The sequence below is a fragment of the Syngnathus scovelli genome, chromosome 1, assembly GCF_024217435.2.
Source record: "Syngnathus scovelli strain Florida chromosome 1, RoL_Ssco_1.2, whole genome shotgun sequence".
Taxonomy (NCBI): Eukaryota; Metazoa; Chordata; class Actinopteri; order Syngnathiformes; family Syngnathidae; genus Syngnathus; species Syngnathus scovelli.
Genome location: NC_090847.1, coordinates 28,694,572 through 28,707,404, shown reverse-complemented (window position 1 = coordinate 28,707,404; position 12,833 = coordinate 28,694,572). Strand labels below are relative to the sequence as shown.

Genomic DNA, 12,833 nt, shown 5'->3' with positions numbered 1-12,833 from the left:
TGATGACTAATACACTTGTACACTCGTAAAAAGGCTGAAGACCGCAGTTGTGCGCCACCGCATTGCTGGGCGGAGGGATACGGGCACTGGGAAGAAGGGTGGCGTGTTGATGGCATGTCCATCCGCCAGGCAAATAGTGCCGCTCAACTGGCACGTACAAGAGACAGAACAAGATCAAAATGGACATTACTGGAGAAAGGAAGCTTTTACTATACACGAACCCTCATTATGGGGGACAAAAGAAATGCATATGATGCCTGTTGCGCAATTTGTTCACTATTTACGCTTTTATTTTGTTAACATTTCTTTATTTGAGCGGAAGCGATAATTTATTTCGGCGGAAGTGATGTAAACCAGGACGTACCTGTGCCTCGTACGATGCGCGCGAGGGGAGGGGTTGCGCAGTTGGGGAAAGAAAAGCGGCATTCCCGCCGAATAAAATTTGGGAGAAACTCCGACGGAGGGGACGCTTTGTATGTTCCATGTTATATTTTCTTGTTTTAACGTAAACGGAACTATATGTCTGACACTTATTTCATCTTTTCTAGGGTTACTCTTTTATTGGTGGCAAGATTACAAAACGACCGAAGGACGTCTTGCGGCATCAATTCAGAGTTAGCTCGCTAGCTTGGACAAAGCTAACACGGCTTAGCGAGAACTGTACGATGCCGCTTTTAAATTAAAGGCAGTCGATTTGGCTCTGAACAAATGGTAATTGAACATTAAAACTTATGTTTAATTATTAAAAAAAAGAAGATTTTCCCTTAATTTTAGCTGGTGCGGTTTTTAGTCCAGAAATTACAAATTTGGGAGATACTTTTGATGTAACACTGCTTGATGAGCACTTTGTCTTTGGCAGAACAGACAACGGCTAAAAGTCAGGCACGACCTGAAGCGGCCTTTTCCTTCAAATCCGTCGCAACAGCCAAGAAAGTCATAGTAAGTTGGTTTATTTTTCTTAAACTGTGGTTTTTATGTTTGGGTTGATGTCTGAATTTTCATTGAAGAAAAAAAAAAAAAGGCCTCATTCAGGTTGAGCACTAATTGCAAGATATGCACAGTCACGCTCGTGGCAAGGAGACTAATACCAAATAGCACACTCGGGGCAGCGGAATGAATCCGATTGCAAAAAAGCCTCTCGGCGTCGTGGCCGGCTGGATAATTAGCGATGTCCGTCAGCGGCGAACAGGCCAATGACGCCGCCGACGCTTTGCCTTTCATTCTATTCCAATGGAAAGTAATTAAGTCATTCAGAATTGTATGCAAACGCCATCCAGTTTGCGAGAATGATCCAATGACATTTTACACAAACTCGCCCTATGTCGGCCTTTAATTACAACCAGGGATGTGGGGAAAAAAAAAAAGCAATAAAGCACAAACCAAAGTGAGTAAATCCTCCTTTGCGTTTGACATAATCGCTCCCTCCACAACTTGCCCCGAAGCTTCAAGTAAATCCAGACTGATGAGCGGGCCTGTAAAAATGAAGACACCGTTGCACTGCGCCGATACACGATTTAATTGAGGTGTATTTGGCGAAAATTGAGATCAAGTCGTCTCACGTGGAAAATTATAAGATAATAGCTTGAGTCACCAAAGTTACTTATGTCACAGGGAGCTTTACAAGCCCCCAACCCCCCACCGCCCCCAGCGTATTAAATGGGCCTGTACAAATGTTAGCAGAATCCAATTTGATCTTCCTATTACTGTATTTTTCACACTGGACAAAACATAACATCATGAAGAAGAAAAAATAAAAACGGTAAGTCGCTTGCTATGTTGCATTTATTGTGGTGCTGTGAGTGAATTTGTTGACGGCAGGTTGTATTGAAGAAAAAAACGGTAAGTCACTTGCTATGTTGCATTTTTTTTAGGCAAATTTATTTTGGTGGCGTGAGTGAATTTCTTGACGCCAGGTTGCATTGAAAAAAAAACAAAACGGTAAGTCGCTCGCTATGTTGCATTTTTTTAGGCAAATTGATGGTGTGAGTGAATTTCTTGACGCCAGGTTGCATTGAAAAAAAAAAAACGGTAAGTCGCTCGCTATGTTGCATTTTTATAGGCAAATTAATTTTGATGGTGTGAGTGAATTTCTTGATGGCAGGTTGCATTGGAAAAAAAAAACGGTAAGTTGCTTGCTATGTTGCATTTGATTTTAGGCAAATTTATTTTGGTGGTGCGGGTGAATTTCTTGACGGAAGGTCACATTGGAAACTATGGCGACGTTTTTCATTTTATTATAAAATGGCTCCCTTGATCTCGAATTGTGCCTCACGTTGCGGGCCGAAGGGAGAATCTGGCTCAGTTATTGTGACCTTTGCTGCTATGGATAATAAACCCCGGTCGCAGCAGCAGCTAAGAAAAGTCACGTGTTAGTTGCCATGACGACAACTTGTTTATCTTCAATTTTGTTTTAGCGTATTTTTCTGGTGCGTTAAAGAAGATTCCACTTCCTCTGTTTCTTTGTCAGTCTTGGCGAATACTTTTTTTACACTGTAGTATACTCGCATCTTTTATGTTTCCGATGTATATGATTTCCAGAGATGCCTGTGATTATGTCGTTTCCGGAGTTTACCACTAGAGGGCGGATGCACGGTTTGTGTCGAAAGAAAGACCGCAACAAGCTGTACCAAAAAGTGTGCTTGGTGATCGTATACCTAGAAAATTCAGTAAAATGTGAATTATATTGCGGAGGTTGTGCTGTTATTTTGGCCACGACGCAACAGACACAATAAATAAAAAGAAAAATGCAAACGCGCGGCGCCTTTGTGGCTCACGTAAATCAACCGCAAATAACGCACCTTGTCAAATATGTCGTACGTTTGGACTTTGTCCCGGCGCGACTCTGTGGCGCAATTACGAACCAGCTGCACTTATTTTTAAAGTAGGGGTTGACGTTTTATGACGCTCGCTTACCCAAAATGACTTTCTCTCTCGCCATTATCGCCATTGTGCATCTGTCGCATTTCCCCCCCCCATCCCTCGCTTTTTCAAGTGGTGTTTATTTTAATGCCATGCCTCTTTAAACGTTTAATATTGCATCTGTGTTCCTCCAGTTTGTTTGCCGGGGCGTGTTGCATTTCGCTTTCGTTTTTTTTTTCCCTTTTCCCCCCGCAGCCGAGCTCATATGCCATTAACATGAAATTAATACATTTGGTTTGCCTTTCCCCACTCACCCAGATGGTGACCAATGGCATTGTTCCTCCCAAACATATTAAACACTGGGAGCAAATGCGCAAATGGAAGCTAGAAATGAATTTCTTGTAAATTACATTTCCTATGTAGATTGCAGTTAATACAATGACCTGTTTAATGGGGAATAAGAGGAGGGCGCCCAAAAGGGAGTCGCGGGGAGGAAATTAGAGAGTCGGCGGAAATGAAAAGGAGGATGAGGGGCGACCATGTGTTCAGGGAGTCAAAGCTGTATGATGTCGACCACGGCGTTGTTTTGGGGTAAATCGAGATCTGTTTTGCCACTTTTTGCCAAATGCGTGTGATGGCAATTATTGCATGGCGGTGAGCGGAGGTGAGGCGTCTGAAGAATGGTGTTGTGACGGCCTTTGTACAACATTAGTCGTAGAGAACGTCTCGCTTTTTGCAAATCATGACATTTGAAAGTGAGAAAATGTTTCCCCGAGGACAAAAAAGTCATTTTAAGTGGCGGTCAAATGTTTAGTGTCTCATAAATAAGTCTTAAGTGTATAAAGTCAATTTTTAAAAGCTGATGACACTCATTTGTACCATGAAGACTTATATTCACATTTGCTGATGAAGCAACAATAATTGCTGTTGGAGCCTGCTAAATTGTTTATTATTACTATGTTTATTAAAACTATTCGCCCGGATTAGTCCAGGGGGTGTGGCAAGTGTGTTTAAGGAATGGAAAGACAAATGTTTTTGAGGGCGACACCCAGACAATTAAATTGAAGGACTTAGGATAACGTTGATTTGGTGCAGTTTAAAAGAGCTTCTTTTTTATTACTCTGCAGTTTCTGGAAGGGAGAAGATGGCGAAAGTGAGACGTTATTGAGCTCGTAATCCTGAAATGCCATGAAAGTTCTATTCAGTTTATGGAAAGTGAGTCCAAGGGGAAGCAGGAACACGAATAGAAATGGCTCCGCAACGGAGCCCTGTGGAACACCCGCGGTGACTGGCGAGGAGCCAGATAAGAACGAAATGTGTGCTTCGTGGCTATTTCATACTTGCATGTCCATAATTGCAAATGGTCCTGCACTCTTCAAACCCAGTTTAGTGTTAAGCTCATGTTTACAGTATGTGTGCACTCGCAAGGCCGTGTCAAGTGTCAGCCCATTGATGTTTCTCCCTGCTCCGTCTTCAAAGGCGTGCAGACGGGCGCCCGACAGCAAAGACGCATTCAAAAACCCTGACCTGATTATGTGTTGATGCCAGAGAGGCGTACGTACATGTGATGTGCGGCGACGCGACATGAAAAAGACACGACAACGCGCAGCCAAGTGCACATTGGTGCCAGGGTCAGATGCCGAGCGCGAGAGGAGAGGAAGACAAGCGGAAAGTGTCCCCGAGGGACTCCGCTGACAGCTCCAAACTACTTGTATGCACAAACTTTGGACTTTCAAACCAGACTGCTGTCATGGGTGATTTGGCGCACCTGTGGCCCAAACACGCAGTTGACTTTGGAGTGAAAAGCATTTTTCAAATCACTTTTCAGAGATGGGCTTAATTCTCTACCAAAGGCTTGAATATTGTTTCCCTAGGCTTATTTTTTTTCTTTGTATTGGTAGAATTATTATATTATTATTTACAATTATTATATAATATATTATATATATATATATATATATTATATATTATATAATATATTAGCAAAATCCAATCAATGCATAGTTTTGTCATGATTTGTTATTTTTCCGGTCTTCTCACTGGGTCGAGGCGACTGTTGTTGTAATGCGTTTCCTCTCCGTAGAAAGCAAAAGGTGGCTTTGAAGCTCAAATCCTTCACTTGAGCTTGCCACAAAGCTTGCCTCCCCGCTAAGTAGTGAACCATTTGTCTGTGATGACTTCACTTTGCGGGGACTTTTCACTCCCTGAGAAAATGCCCTCATTTTCTGGCGCGATAATACACTTATTTAAGCCACTTGCGCATGCCGCGCTTGGGCCATTACCTTGACTCACCTTGGATCAAGTTCTATCCTGAAAAGTCACTTTTGTGAGAAGTGAGATTGATTAGCTTGCTCCCGGAATAATGGCAGGAAGCACAGAAGGACACCTGTTTACCTAAGTGCTCTTGTGGGATTATGAATCTACACTCCAGACGCCGCCACTTGAATTGATATCAAGACCTCGCCGTCCGGCAAAGTAGATAGCGACGAGACAATCGTACTTCGACTTGCTTGTCTGACGAAACTTTGGATCGCTTCTTAAGAAAGAGAGAGCATTAGCGCCAATGCTAATGTAACCAGTCTATCGAAGAAACTTGTCGATCCAAAGCCCCCTGTGACTCTTTGCCCAAAGTTCTGACCACCAATCGAACATGCAAGCCTTCCTGAAGTCAAAAGTACAGAATAAATTCTTGAGCGAGTACTGCGTGGGTACTTGCCGCCTCCCGCATAGCCGCAACAGCTGAGCCCAGGTAGCAGGTGCGTTTTATTGCCGACGTGTACGTAGCCGTCATGGATCCAGTCTCCAAGCAGTTTGAGGCCTCAACGTTCAGGTTGGGTCAGATAACTCAGGGGCGGAGGCTTCATTAACCTCCCCCCCGTGTTAGCGACCAGTTGTAGCGCTGACGGCTTCCAGATGGGAACCGGGACAGTCCATGTCGGCAAGACAAAATGATAAATGGCTCCTATTAATGCCTCCTAGAATCGGCTAGAAAAGTTCTTTCTTGACTGATTGAAAGCATTCAAATTGAATCCGATCCAGGAGATTCTTCTATTGTTCCTTTCGCTTTTACTATTGCTGAAATATTAAGAGAGATTAACATTCACGCCCTCCTTCCACCTTTCTCAAACGTTCCGACTCCACGACACGCTTTAGCATCTTCTGGATTGACATGGAACTATTTAGCTCAACAACCGCATCCTCCTAATTGAGAAGAACTTCGACATCTTCCGCATTTCTTAACCTACCCATAACAACTCTTTAGCTTAAAATCTCCAGAAACGGCATCGTGGACGAGATGTGAATGCGTTTCCGATTCTCCGGCTCCAGCGAGGCTTCCAACTCACGGCTGGACTGCTAATGTCGAGTGTCTGGCGAACTTCAAAGTGCATCTTCATACCAGATGAAGTGTGTTGAGCAGATATAATTTATTCTCTGGTGTCCAGTCAATATTTATGCTGTGGTCACCGTTAGGCCCGACTTCTTCCCTTAAGGAAATTAGCTAGTTATGCGTACCGCGACGGCGGCGATGTGAACCGCCAAGCCTCCGCTGTGGCAATGAAAAGGTCTTTCCACTTGTTGAACGAGCTGAACGAGGGAGAGGTGTTTGTACAATTTATTGCTAGATCTGCTATAAAAAACACCCTTGTCAATTGAATCACCCGGTGGATCCAGGAAAGCTGTTTTATTTGGCGTTGAATGGTGTAAATGCATTTTTTTTTTTTTTTATGGAGATGGCCAATTACTGTAAAATGAAGGGCAGGGATGAGCTCGTGATGATAATCTTTCTGTACGCGGCAAGTGCTTTCAATTTAGGGTGCACTTAACTTATTCACTGCCAGCTCAGTACAAAGTTATGTTTGATGTCAATTTGCGTCAATGGCAGCCCAGCACAAAGTGATGTTTGACGTCTAATCTCCTCAATGGTAGTGAAGGAGTTAAAGCTTGGAAATTTGAGGCCAATAAAGATGTCATTCAAGCAGCCAAGCAACATCCGGATAGAATCGTAAAAGACAACTTTGACGACATCCATTCGATGTTTATTGTCTATTGATGACTTTGGCGACTATCCCGTGACCTTTGACTTTTCGTATTGTCAACAATTCGATTGCATGCCATTGTAAATTGCAGCTATCATATCGAAAATGTCTTCTGTTCCCGTGCCGTCGTTTTTGTGCGTGGCGTTAATTGCCGGTACGACAATGTCTTGTTTAATCGTGCGGAATACCCGCGTAAGCACTCGCTACACGCAAGATCGAGCTCAATCTTCAACTCCAGTGGGATGGAGTCAAAATAATGACAGATGGTGTGTTTCTTAAGCATCACCGATGCGCTGTACGCGTTCACAGAGGTATTTTTCCCGCGTTCAGGCCAAGGATAATCGATGGAGTCCTTGTGGGTCGTCAGCGCCACGCAATAGCTAACCTTTGTTATGGAAATGAAAACTCAGCACCTCCTGTATGCCGTCTACCAACACAAAAAGATATTTCATATGGTATTATTCTTTTTGAAGGAATTGCCTTCTATATTTAATGTGCAGCACCTTGTAAAAAAAAAAGCTTTTGGTTGTCAATTGAATTTGTGATTAATCAGTTGGTCAACAGTTGACCCCAAAACTAGCTAGCTAACTAGCTAATGATCACTGATTGCATGCTAATTCGTTGGTCTTTCTGTTACTTAAATATCGCAGATGTGCTCTTTTATAGCGTTGTCTCGGAATAAATTAGCCATTAGGTTTTGCTAAAATACTAGAACAATTTTAATACATAAATATAATATGATATAATAGAATATAAAAATAAAAGTTCAATCTAGCGTTTTATAAGTACCCGTGAGAACATTCTGGAGGCTGGATTCTTTGCCTGTCCCTTTAGAAGTAGCTGAGTACAGTTGAGGGCAACCACCAACATTTTGGGGATGCCGCAGGGCTCTGGTCGTATTCCACGTTTGTTTGATTTGCTTCCGTTTTTGCTGTTTACTGTGCTGAGATGCGAAGTCCTTTTACAGAGAAAAGGTGTGACGTATCCGAAACTTAAGCTGCGGAGCTCCAACTGCTTTCTTTTAAAAGCCCCCCCCGCCGTGGTAGGGATTTCCGAGTGTGATCTTAATCTTATCTTCGGGAAGCATTTCACCTATAGGACCTCCATAAATAAGCTTCATCTCAAGTGTTGCGTTCTGGCTGCGTCTGATAAAGCATCTAGCATTGTTCTTTTTCCACGGCAAACTGATTTTTTTTTTTTCTTTTCGTGAGCAGCCTTTAATCATCTAGCAAGGTGACCTCACATTGGGTTTATCAGACTCACTCAGCACATGTGCATGCCGATACAGCCGACGCGCCGCCGACTAAGCCCACGCGCCCTTTTGTGGCCTACACAAATGCAAAGAACACCTGCAGTGGTTTGTGTCGAAAACTTGGAATTGTTTGAGTTATATAACACGCTCGGGGAACCATGCTAACACTCGCGGTGTGGTAATGTCGTTCTTCTACCGGATTGAAATTCTGCAGACAGTTCAATACAAAAATCTCGTCCCCGCTTTGAAGGAAGGAGCGTTGGAACATGTACGCGGTAACTCTGCTTTGCATATTTCCAGCGGAGCCCAACTTTTGTTTGGGAAGTATAATATGCGGATGGAGTTTGAATTTTTCACCAATCACTTCCTCCTGACAAATGCTTCATCACGTCGTTGATTTTTTTTTCGGGCGAGGAATAGATGCGGCCGCTGTGCCGGACGCGTCGTTGACATACGCGCAATCAACATTTGATTTTACTTCCAAAGCAAAAACCGCAACGCAACAGTACGGTTGCCTCATCAATAAACGAGGACGTCTCGGTGAAGATCAATCTCCAATGACCGATCGCGGCGTAATCTGCATGGTAATTACAAAACTGGGGAATTATCCTCCGCCGCATGCTAATCTCTCTCTGCGCCCCGAGTTGTTTCTACTCATGTTGGCTTTTCCGGAGCTTTCTTCAAGGGGAAGCCGGTTCTCACGCATACGGCGGGCGCATGTTGTCGATGTTTTTTAAGAGGGAGCGCGTGGGAGCCCGATCCGCCGAGATGCCGTAATTGATAGACTTTGTGGAAACGCGGATAGTTTTGCTCGTTTACGTCGGCGGCGGGGCCCCGTCAAAAGCCGCGCTTGCGTATATGTGCTCGGCAATAAACGATGTGTGTGTTTGTGTGTGTGCAGGCGCAAATACTTTTTGACACCACAAGGTGTTCTTATTCTTCTCTCTATCACGGAAACACATTTGCATCGCAGTAAATCCCAGCGGTGGAATCAATGCGGAAATTCTCGGCATCAGCACTAACGACAGCCCGCTGCGCCGCGGCTAGCATAACAATGAGCTCGCAGTCATTTAAGCCCGAAACGGGAACCTTGTCAAATAAAAGTAGGAAGGGTCAATACCGTGGATCGACGAGTCGGCGAGGCGTGCTCTTCAAAGCGAAGCCCCTTTTTTTTTTATGATTGCTTTTTAGCCGCCCAGCGGGGGAGACGAGTCCGGCCGAGTCGGTCCGAGCGCTATCCTTGAATCCTAATACTCTGCCCTTGAAAAGTAGCTTTGTTGTGCTCGGGCGGCGGGATTTCCAGACGGCTCTGTTCGGGCACGTACGATCGTTCGCAAACGCTTACCGGAGCGATACGCCGCGACAGCTCGGGGGCCGGCCTGGCGTCACGCCGACAATCGATGACAGCCTTTCAAAGTCTTCCCGCTCAATGTCTTCTAAGTTTGCCCTCATTTTGCCATCACTTAGCTCGAGCTAAAGTTAAACGGTGAAATGAACTCGCCGTCAGTCAAAAGAGCCGTGTCTTTGAATGAAGACTTTCCTAAGCGTTTGTAACGAGGAACGTAAGATGGCTTACTTGGAGTGGATGGCGTGGATTTGCCTGCGATTGTGCGTTCAGTGTCTCCGTGTGACAACTGAAGAATGGATGAATGTAAGTGAGGGGGGGATAAGCCAAAAAAGCGTAGGGAGGGAACGCTTGAGCCTTCTTAACACCGGCGAGGCGGTATCAGACACAGCCAAAGCTGAATAAACTTGTTCAGATCAAATTCAAGCATAATCCTGCAGGAAAAGTCAAATGTGGCAGCGCGGGCGCCATAGAATACGATCGATTATAGAATAGGATACAGAAACGATACCTATTGATTCGAATGAACGACTTAAGTCGTTCTTGGTCTTGAATGAGTCAACTCTTAATTTGTAGAGATTGATACCAATGTATCACCCGATCACGTTTCGTTTGTCAATCAAAGTCGAGGCTTAGGTACCTGATCGCTCAACGCTAAATTCTTTCGAAATAGTCTTGTTGTTTGGTGGCGGTGGTGCGAAGGGAAGGGGCGGGGGTCTCTCCCCGCACACTTTTCACATTAACTCTATTGACCCGACTAGTCGGAGGGGGTCCACACGCCACAATCTGGCCAGATTGATTTGGCCGGGGAGTGAGTAAGGCCATTGATTTCATTTCTCAGGGCATTCGATTCAGGAGATCATAGCGCCTACAAAAAGATTGGCTTGCCATGGATTTCCCCACATCGGGTCAGAAAGGCTCGGATCGTAAACCTTTTGTATTACCGTTTACCTCTTGGAACTTTCCCATATTGTGGTGACCAACCGGCAACCCGCGGGCCGAATTCGACCTGCCGAATCGCACATTCCGGCCCGTGACTGGATTTCATAATTATGTGGATCAAAGAGAAAATATCACGTGGTCCACAAAATTCTGCCCCTTGGACAAATTGTGTTGGTGAGCCCTGCCGCACAGTCTTGCTTGCGTTTACTCATCACTGAAGTTCCATGTGGCCATTTAGCGGCTTGTGACTTGATTTGTAATGGCTTCATGAATTTATCGTGTGATGGGCCCACCTGCCTCTGTTTACACAAATGGTTGTTGAAATAAAAGGTTCCCTGATAAATTCCAATTGATTAGGATAGCGGGGGCCGAGAGCCTTGTCAAGTTCCCCGTGGCGATCGTGTCCAACTGCTTTCTCGAAGCGCCGAGACACTTTGAGGCCACGTCTTGCGCAGAAGCAGGCTCTCGGCCTTGCCTTAACTGCCAATTATGGCCCAGGCAGAGGGCTAATTAAAGTTTGATTAAGTTCACGTGCTTGCGGATATGCAGAGTGGGCTGTTCCAAAGGGTCCCGCGCAAGATCAAACAGCCTCTGCTCAAGGCAGCCGCTGTGAAATTGAATTGTTGGCCGTTATCAACCTTGACCCTCAACACAAGGCAGCCGAGGGGAAATTCACTTCTGCCGCCTCGCGTCCACACCGGACGAATCACTAACGAGGCCCACAAGGAATTTTACGTTGTTTGGTCGGTGACTCGGAGCGGCCCTCCCCCTTTTGGCCATGTTTTTTTGTGCACATTTGCTAAGGGGGCGGCGGCTACTGGCCTTTTACTAATTCATGGCCGTAATTGCATATTCATGCGGCACCTTTTCATGGCAAGCCGACATATGCACGGGGTTGCTCCGGCTTGTATTTTTAATAAACAAGAAGAAGGTGCATGCGGGCAGTCGGGCGGAAGAGCAGAAGCGGGCCAAGGATGTCACCAGGCGGGGGGGGGGGGAGTGGCAGGTGACTCGTAGCCATGATACAAAAAGGGCGCCAAGTGACGGTTGAGATTGAGCGGTTACACAACATTGCACCGATCCTTCATGTTCTTGAAATATGGACAAACTTTGTCCATTGGTGCAAAATATGAGCTCCTAATTAATTTTTTACAATGTATGAAATACAAAAGATCCACTCTCCCAAAGCAACACTAAAGGCTTTGGCTGAAACAACTAATTGAGCAGATTTTTTTTTTATGATTATTATTATCATCATTATATTTACCATCCCAAAGGGCTGTCTTGCACAGAAACTAACATTCAAGGACGGCACAAAATTACTGAACAGCAAACCAACATTAAAAGCGAGAACTCATTTATTCATTTTAAATAACAATCTGCTCAAAATTTGAATATTGTTTGGGTGCCACACTTTTCTTGCATGTCATTCCAAGTTTGCCCCCAAAACTACTCACGATTTAGTATCGAGCAGTTTAAGATGCAGCGTGAGTGCAACTCATGTCTGCCATCTAGTGGTCACTTGTGATATCACAACTTAAAACTACAGTTGACCACTACGGTTCGGCATCCATGGATTCACATGCTCTCATATTTTTTTCCCTTTGGCCAATAATGACTGTTCCAATTTTGAGTCCGAATAAAACACTTCACCTTTGCGATGAATTCTTAGACCGGCTCTATTTCTACATTTGCCACAATGGCAATATTTCTTGTAATCAGTTTGAGAAGAACTGTGGTTTGATTAGCCCTCGGCCTTCAAGACTGATTATTTCTCTCGCTTGTCAGTCTTGAATTAAAATTCAATTTTTTCCCCCTTTGCTTACACTCGTACCTCCATTCGTCACTGTCAGTCACAGCTTTAGAAACTGAAGCGCCGGGACGCATCGATCACCGCCGAATAACGTAACGATCATGTAAATGTAAAATGACGGTCGATAAATGGAATAATAAGTGTTTCCCGTGCTCAATGAGTGTGTTCGTGTCCTTTCGCCGTCATTTGTTGACTTCTCAAACAGACGGTCGCCGGAGAACGGCGTTGTTGGGAAGGTATTAGAAGCTCCTCCTGAAAGCAGAACAAGCATTTGTAATGAAGTCAATAGTTGAAGTACCCAGAGATAAGCAGCATTATTAAATATGCAAATGAGGCTAATAAGGGTATCAGGCTGGCATATTTGTTAACCTCGGTGATCGTCCGCGACACTGGAGGGCCATTGAAATGGTCAACCCAAATAAATGTATGAACGTCTCATATTCTTTATAATATCGCCTACACAACAAACGGATGAATAACTAGTTTTCAAAACAGAGACGAATTAAAACTGTTTAAATATTTAAAAAAATAAATGTAATCAAAATTGCTAGCAATATCTATTTTTTTTAAGAGTGAAATTATTAT

General features: G+C 44.3%; 1 long non-coding RNA gene across 3 annotated transcripts in view; it reads left to right on the top strand.

Annotated features, from left to right (window-relative positions):
• The first annotated feature begins 343 nt into the window (after positions 1–343).
• The window catches only part of LOC125983983 (uncharacterized), a 279,094-nt gene continuing 266,604 nt past the window's right edge, over positions 344–12,833 (top strand). For all 3 annotated transcript variants that reach the window (XR_007486834.2, XR_011086200.1, XR_007486832.2), the window contains exons 1-3: positions 344–473; positions 549–711; positions 860–939. This is a non-coding gene — a long non-coding RNA (uncharacterized lncRNA). The remainder of the gene's footprint in view (positions 474–548; positions 712–859; positions 940–12,833) is intronic.